Raw genomic sequence first — 8,149 nt, 5'->3', positions numbered from 1 at the left:
ACAACAGGAAAGAAACCCACCAGATCTGTTAGAAGAGAAACCTACCGAGCTTTCAAAACATCCAGGACAAAAACACCATCTAAAATGTGGCGCTACTGAAAATAACACGGCACTCTCCAGAGAGACGGCTTTTCTATCACACACACACACACAATAGACAAGATACTGAACTCTTCATCTTCTTTAAAGTAAAGATAACGGTAAAAACACTTGACAGTACAATGCACCTTTTTCCGAGAGGCAGAAAGAGAGAAATAAAGGAGGTGACATTTCCAGGTGAGACTCGGTTGCACAGTATATACAGTTTTTTAAAAATTAATTAGGGGAGAGAAAGCCACTCTATGCTGCCAAGTCCGTGGAGCGGGGTTGTTCTCCAGATTTTCCACTTCGTGTGATTTCATCGTGCATTTTAAGTGTGTGGTGTTCATTATGCCTAAAGTTCCACTTTAATAACATTTTTAGCCCTTGTAGTCGTTGATATAATACTGGAAGCAAGACTTGTGAGTGGAGGCCCCAGGCAAAGCCCACAGTTATTATTTTAAAAAACAGAGATGGATGGAGAAAATGAATCAGGGGGAATGTCAGCTCAACTGGAAACAAGAGAGAGATAAAAGTGATGGAGGAGCCCAAGGACACATTTATGTCATACATTTAAAAGCACTAGGATTCCACTTTAAATAGTCTCGGCTTCCCCCAAGGAATTCTGGGAGCTGACATTTGTCAAGGGCGCTGAGAATTGATAGGAGAACCCCAGTTCCCTTCCCAGAGTGGTTTAACAGTCCATCCCTCTTCCCAGGGAATTCTGGGAACTGTAGCTCAGAGAGTCTTCTAACCACTCTTGATAAACTACAGTTCCCAGAATTCTTTGGGGGAAGCCATGTCTGTTGGCCAAATGTGAACGTGAATGTGGCCAAAAAGGAATAAAACAGGGTCGGTGCTTGTCCAAGACATTTCGCTGCCTGAAGGTGCTCCATCCCTACTAAGCACAAAACTTTAAAATGGCATTTCTGGCTCCAATTACATGCCAGGCTCTGACTTTATCTATCTCCCACTCATGAGAGCCTATATGCCAATTCCCACCCAGGTGGAAGCTCAGCGCCCCCCCCCCCCCATGGCAAATCCGGAAGCGCCAAACATGATGTCAAGATTTCTCCCAACTAAGAGACACACGTAAAAGAAAGAAAAAGGGAACAGAGCCAGAGAAGCAATACAAAGAGATGGGCAGGTACAAAGATCAAAACCATGAGAAGTGGGTGACAGGACAAAATCGCAGGAGCATTTGCAGTAATAAAAAATAAAAATGAGTCCGGGCAGAAAAGCAAATACTGTATAAGCAAAGCGCCATTAAGAATGAACCTAGCAGTCACTGGTGGGAAAGCGCACAATTAATGTCACCAACAGCTCAACCCTGCACATATATCTACTTTGAATTAAGTCCCACTAAGTTCAGTGGGTTCCACGGTGTTGTAAGAATTTTGAGGTCACATATAAAATGTTCATAAATGTACCAAGCAAACAGTACAGGAAGACAGGCCTGAAAACCATTTTGATTCTCCCAAAACGACCAAATGTTTTTCTGCAAGGAGAGAAGGGTGTGTGTGTGTGAAGGAACTTTCTCATTGTCTCAAGAATTAAAGTGATTTCCATCTCAAAGGAATGGCCAGGCTACCCAGGAAAAGGCAAACTAAGAACTTTGTTAAATTAATAAGTTACACAGTCAATAAACAGGAAAGACAGGATTTCATGTTAATGCCTCCTCACACCCAACCGCTTACCAACAATACTTGCATTTACACATTGTCCAATTCAGGGACATCTCCAGAATAATCAGGGTGCCATTTCCAGAAGATTCACAGATAAAGCTCACAAGTACTCTGTTTACTGAAAATGTTAACTATCTCCCCTTCCCGCCTTTTTTCGCTCCATCCACTTACATGTACAGTCAAAGGTAAAGGGACCCCTGACCATTAGGTCCAGTTGTGACCGACTCTGGGGTTGCGCGCTCATCTCGCATTATTGGCCGAGGGAGCCGGTGTATAGCTTCCAGGTCATGTGGCAACGGGAGCTCACCCCGTCACAGGGATTCGAACCGCCGACCTTCTGATCAGCAAGCCCTAGGCTCAGTGGTTTAACCACAGCGCCACCTGGGTCCCTGACTGATATACAGTCAAAGGTATATAAGGGAAAATGTTATTTTGTTCAGGGTTCCTCTTGCCATCTCTGCATTTGGGGGGGGGGCGGAACCTCTGTTATAACAGACCTCTGTTTTTTTAAAAATAAAGAATACGCTTTGCTTTACAAGCCCTGGGTTTTGGTCTTTGTCATTTTATCCCAACCAAAAGGAGCCTAGGTCTATCTGCTCCTTAGAGGCAGGTAGGTAGCCGTGTTGGTCTGAGTCTAAACAAAATAAAAAAATTCCTTCAGTAGCACCTTAAAGACCAACTAAGTTTTAATTTTGGTATGAGCTTTCCGTGTGCATGCACACTTCATCAGATACACTGAAACAGAAGCCACCAGACCCTTATGTATATTCAGAGGGTGGGGGGTGATGGGAATGGGTGATGGGCTGATAGGAGTGGTAAACCTGTTGATGACTGTTAACGACTGTTAATGACTACTCCTTAGAGGATTTCAGTCCTCCTTATGAGGCTGATCTCCCTTCATGGGAACTTTATTAATTTTTACAACGACGGCCCCACTGTAAATCCAACAATTCCGTTACGCCACTGCCGCCACAAGGCAGTGTAATGATTGGCTAGTTTCTGCCGGACACCCTCTACAAAACCCATGTCTGGATTTTGAGTGACCATTACGTAGCTACTTGTGTGTGTCAGCTGGGCCTCAGAGGCAAATGGAGACTGCTCCAAAAGAGACACACACACCCCGCTCTGTGACTTAATCCATGTAAACAGCAGCATAAAGGTAAAGGGACCCCTGACCATTAGGTCCAGTCGTGACCGACTCTGGGGTTGCGTGCTCATCTCGCATTATTGGCCGAGGGAGCCGGCGTATAGCTTCCAGGTCATATGGCCAGCATGACAAAGCCGCTTCTGGCAAACCAGAGCTGCACATGGAAACGCTGTTTACCTTCCCGCTGTAGCGGTTCCTATTTATCTACTTGCATTTTGACATGCTTTCGAACTGCTAGGTTGGCAGGAGCTGGGACCAAGCAACGGGAGCTGACCCCGTCACAGGGATTTGAACCGCCGACCTTGCATAACTGCTTTTAAATTACTGCCTCTCCCCTCCCCCCCCCCCAAAAAAAACCTGCTTTGATTTTTAATGCCTGTTTTGCTATAACATCAGGTGTGTCCTTTCGGGCATATCTAGCCAGGGTGCTACAGTTAATAATACTCGTTTCCTCTTTGCACACCCGTAACTGATACCAATTTATACAGATTTCTCTCTCTTTAAATATACATGTTTTCCCCGCCCCAAATAAAGGTACATAAATCTCTCCTCTATTTTAGCTATCTGTACAAAATTAAAAATTCATGCACGCGTACAATTTGTGGGATATAAAAAGCACATGAGAAAGATTGGGAAGCCACGGATCACGAGAAAGTAGAGATCCCAAAGAGGGTCAGAGTGGTTATTTGAGAAGCTAATAAATATTGCGTGGTTCTTGGGTGGCAAAAAGGTAAGGGCCTCAGATCAAACCATTCCCACTGTGTTTGGAGAGAAGGCATTACCATAAGGCAAATTCAAATGAGGAGTTTAGCTTGTGCCGGGTTAGACCCTGTGGAGGCCTCTAGGCAGTCGAAATCTCAGGGTCCCTCTTGGAAATGATCTTCTAATAAGTTTCTGATTTTAGAGGGATGACACTGAACGAATAAAGCTTGATTGTAATTTTCTTTCGAGGTCAAATCAATATTATTTTAATCCATTGTCCCTAAAAGGTGTGGGGCCAGTGCCTACGACGCCCGTTTGGTAATCCGGCACTGATTTTATCTTGCCAGATTTGCATCCATGCTGCAGCACAATCCTTAATATGTATACTGAGAAGAAAGCCCTGCCATGTTCTTCTGGATAAGCAAGTACACTGGTACCTTGAAAGCCGAAGGGAATCCGTTCCAGAAGCCCGTTCAACTTCCAAAACAAAGTGTGACTTCCGGATTGGCTGCAGGAAGCTCTTGCAGCCAATCGGAAGCTGCGGAAGCCACATCAGATGTTCGGGTTCCAAACAACGTTTGCCAACTGGAACACTCACTTCCGGGTTTGCGGCGTTCGGGAGCCAAGATACGACTGTATAGGAGGGAAGGGGGAAAGCTTGGCCTTTCCAGATATTGGTGGATTTCAGCTCCCATCATTACTCAGCATCGGTCATGGTGGCCGGAACCAGTGGGAGTTGGGTTCTGACAACATCCAGAGAACCACAGCTTTCTCATTCCTGTGGTATATGATGGCAGTTTCGAAGCAGATTAGCAGATGCCTACTAATATTCCAAAACCAGAGAGCTGTGCTTTTTCTCCTCCTAGGGATGAGCAGGTTTCTTCTGAAATGCCCTTTATTGTTCGAGGAGGGGGCGGGCGGGCAGGTTGCTTTGCCTCCTTGTTCCACAACTTCTACATTTCAATTTATCTCGACCCCAACTGGGGTGGGTGGGTTACTGGGTGTGCAGTCCGCAGCAGCTTTCTGCATCACCCCCTCCTTATATTTGCGAAGCAGAAGAAACAGTCCCCACCACATCAATAGCAACCACTCACAGAGTATTGCCGGGTGCTTGGTTGGTGGGAATTGGAAAATCTGAAGTGATCAACAAATGTAAGAATCAGAAACGTGTTTGTGAGCAAGGGGCTGCCTGCAGCTCTGGGCTGGGTGGAATGTCAGGTCTGCATAAACCAGGCATCCCCAAACTTGGGTCCTCCAGATGTTTTGGACTACAATTCCCATCATCCCTGACCACTGGTCCTCTTAGCTAGGGATCATGGGAGTTGTAGGCCAAAACATCTGGAGGGCTGCAGTTTGGGGATGCCAGGCATAAACTGATAACCGCAGACCTCCTCAACAAGATCACTGTAGCCCTTAACTCCAGACCTGCTTATCTCCTAAGGAAAGTTGTTGAGCAAACAATGAGGGGACAAGGAAGATCAGAAGATCCTGTTTCGCAGCCTTGCTATTGTGGAGTGGAAATTCCTGACTTCCGCCATGTCTGAAATACATCTTGATATATGTTTGGTAGAAATAGCGGTGTGTTTCAGCTCTCGGGGTCCCGCTTGCCCCACCAGCACGGTGAGAGTAAGCCGGAACGCACTGCGGTGATTTAATAAATAAATGTTCTGTTTGATGGACAACTGGACTCTGCATCTTAGAATCATAGAGTTGGAAGAGACCACAAGGGCCATCCAGTCCAACCCCCTGCCAAGCAGGAAACACCATCAAAGCATTCCTGACAGATGGCTGTCAAGCCTCTGCTTAAAGACCCCCAAAGAGGGAGACTCCACCACACACTCCTTGGCAGCAAATTCCACTGCCGAACAGCTCTTACTGTCAGGAAGTTCTTCCTAATGTTTAGGTGGAATCTTCTTTCTTGTAGTTTGAATCCATTACTCCGTGTTCGCTTCTCTGGAGCAGCAGAAAACAACCTTTCCCCCTCCTCTATATGGCATCCTTTAATATATTTGAACATGGCTATCATATCAGCCCTTAACCTTCTCTTCTCCAGGCTAAACATGCCCAGCTCCCTAAGCCATTCCTCATAAGGCATCTTATTGGCTGTCCAGGGTCTTGGGTACTGAACCCCAATATTTTCCCCAACAGTATCAATGCACTGCCCTCCCCTTGCAGCTTTGTACATGAACAAGTGGATTTTATAGTTACTGGGAAAGCACACACTTGATTACCAGCAGGTGGAGTTATTGCTATTGTTATTTTCTTTTCAAATTAACGCTGGGTTTTGCAAGAAACAGGAAAGCTGGCCAGGGCCTAAAATTCAGGTAGCACACACTCTTACAGTTGATTCTTGCTCTTGCACAACAAACCCTCTGCTCCCTCCCTCTCCCCAAAACTGGACTTCTTGCAACAAGGATGGGGAAATGCACGAGAAAGTGAGGGGCCACAATTGCTTGGTGCAACATGGCTTTCCACAAACAAAAAATGCTCCATAAATAACCAACAGTGTCTACCTTCTCCCCACAAACGTTCTGTGAACAAAGTAGGAGGAATGCTCATAATACAGTGGGGAGAGTGTGCTGGGGCCATAGCTGCCAAGTCTCCCGTATTCCCCGGGAAACTCCCGTTTTTCCAGCCGTACCCAGCTGGGAAAACGATTTTTTTTGTTTTCCCCCGGTTTACTTACCGGCTGGGGGAGGCTCCTTCTGCGCATGTCTGGAGTCTCTGGACATGTGCAGAAGCGATTTCTGGCACGGCGGCCATTTTGGAACTGGGCGGAGCATGCTCAGAAGCGACTTCCGGTGCTGCTCTGCCCAGTTCCAAAATTGCCACAGCGCGACTTCCGGCATGGCGGCCATTATGGAACTGGGCAGATCATGCTCAGAAGCAACTTCCGGTGCTGCTCTACCCAGTTCCAAAATGGCGGCCGCGCTACTTCCGGTCTGCCGATCCCTTATTTTTCCGGCAGGAACTTGGCAGGTATGGCTGGGGCAGCTAGCCTCTCTCCAGACTTACGGTATAAAGGGAAATTTCTCTCAGGGTCTGCCTGAGATGGGACCGTTTTGTTCTAGGTTTCTCTCCATCCTCCTCCCTTGCAAAGATACGGTGGAAAATATACTGTTTGGGCTCTGCCCCACGTTGCCCTGGTGACCTAGGACTCAGAATCATCTCAGAGGTGGGTGATGGGTGGGAGGGAATCGGGTTTCATTTTTTTTAAGGGGGGGTAGAGAAAGAAATTGGCATGTGGGAGAAGCACTGCAGAGAAGCTTCTTTTCTTTATCTGGCAATTTAAAAACTCCCCAAGTCCAAGGTTCTGCCCTTGCCCTGCAGCGGGTAGTCCCGCCAGTTAACAGCTGCCATAGAGTTGTGAGGTAGTGATTGTTGGTCCTTGGCAGGAGAAAAGGAGAACCCTGGAATTCGAGGGAAGCAACTGCAGGTAAACCTTCTGGGGAAGAGCCAAAATGGTGGGGGAGGAACCAGAGGATCTCCTTTAGAGGCAACGGGAAAATCCGGGGAGCAGACTCCACGAGGGGAAGGAGTGGGCTTCACGTAGGTGCAGACGAGAAGCAGCCTGTATTTCTGCGCTGCAGATTTTAAACGCCCGATCATCTGTTTTGCATTTTGATGTTGTAAAAAGGGACAACGAGGGCTGTGGGCTGCAGCAGCAGGAACAGCAAGGATTAGGATCAAAGATGACGGTAATTGCTATTGCTTTCTCTGGTGATTTTAGGGGTTTGTTTGCAAGGGGTGGGGCATCTTGGACAAGGTGTGCTCACGGTGCCCCCGGCCCCACTTCCCCTCTAAGGTGCCCACTCTCTTGCCCTCTCCCTCTGGGCCAGATCCATGCATCCACCTACAGGGAGAACATAAGGCTATAGCTCTATGTTCTTAATCAGGCACCCCCAAACTCCGGCCCTCCAGATGTTTTGGACTACAATTCCCATCATCCCTGACCACTGGTCCTGTTAGCTAGGGATCATGGGAGTTGTAGGCCAAAACATCTGGAGGGCCACAGTTTGGGGATGCCTTTCCTAATGCTTGGAGGCAAGAAGTCAGCTGAGGAGCAGGGAGGTAGTGGTGGCCCCATTGCAAAGATGTGGGACTTGGCAGGTGCCCCCCAACACTGATCCCTGATGCCAGCCCTGAGTTTCCCTAACAGCCGCCCTACGCTGCTTTCCTAATAGCAGGTCAGCTTCCCGGAGGCTGGAGAAGAACAACTTCCTAGCTGATACGACGCTAATCCAACCATAAGCCCACCTTGCCCAGTGTTGCCTAGGAGAGTTGAAAGAAGCTCTTCTAAGAGCTTGGGGCAGGGAGAGGGGTATTTGGGGTGGCCGAGGGAAACCTAGGTTGCACCAGACACAATGCGCCCAACAGCTCTTTCGGGATATTTGCGGCGAGGGAGCCCGCCTCTGCAAACAGCGTAAAACAAAAACAAACCGTATTAAATAGCCCCATTTTACAGGCAGCTAAACTGAGGCCGGAGGATCTCGCTCAGCCGCCAGCCGCCACGGCCCAAGGGAACAAGTCCAAGTGC

This window comes from Zootoca vivipara, chromosome 12 (genome assembly GCF_965207765.1).
Source record: "Zootoca vivipara chromosome 12, rZooViv2.hap1.1, whole genome shotgun sequence".
Taxonomy (NCBI): domain Eukaryota; kingdom Metazoa; phylum Chordata; class Lepidosauria; order Squamata; family Lacertidae; genus Zootoca; species Zootoca vivipara.
Note: the sequence above shows the minus strand (reverse complement) of the source record.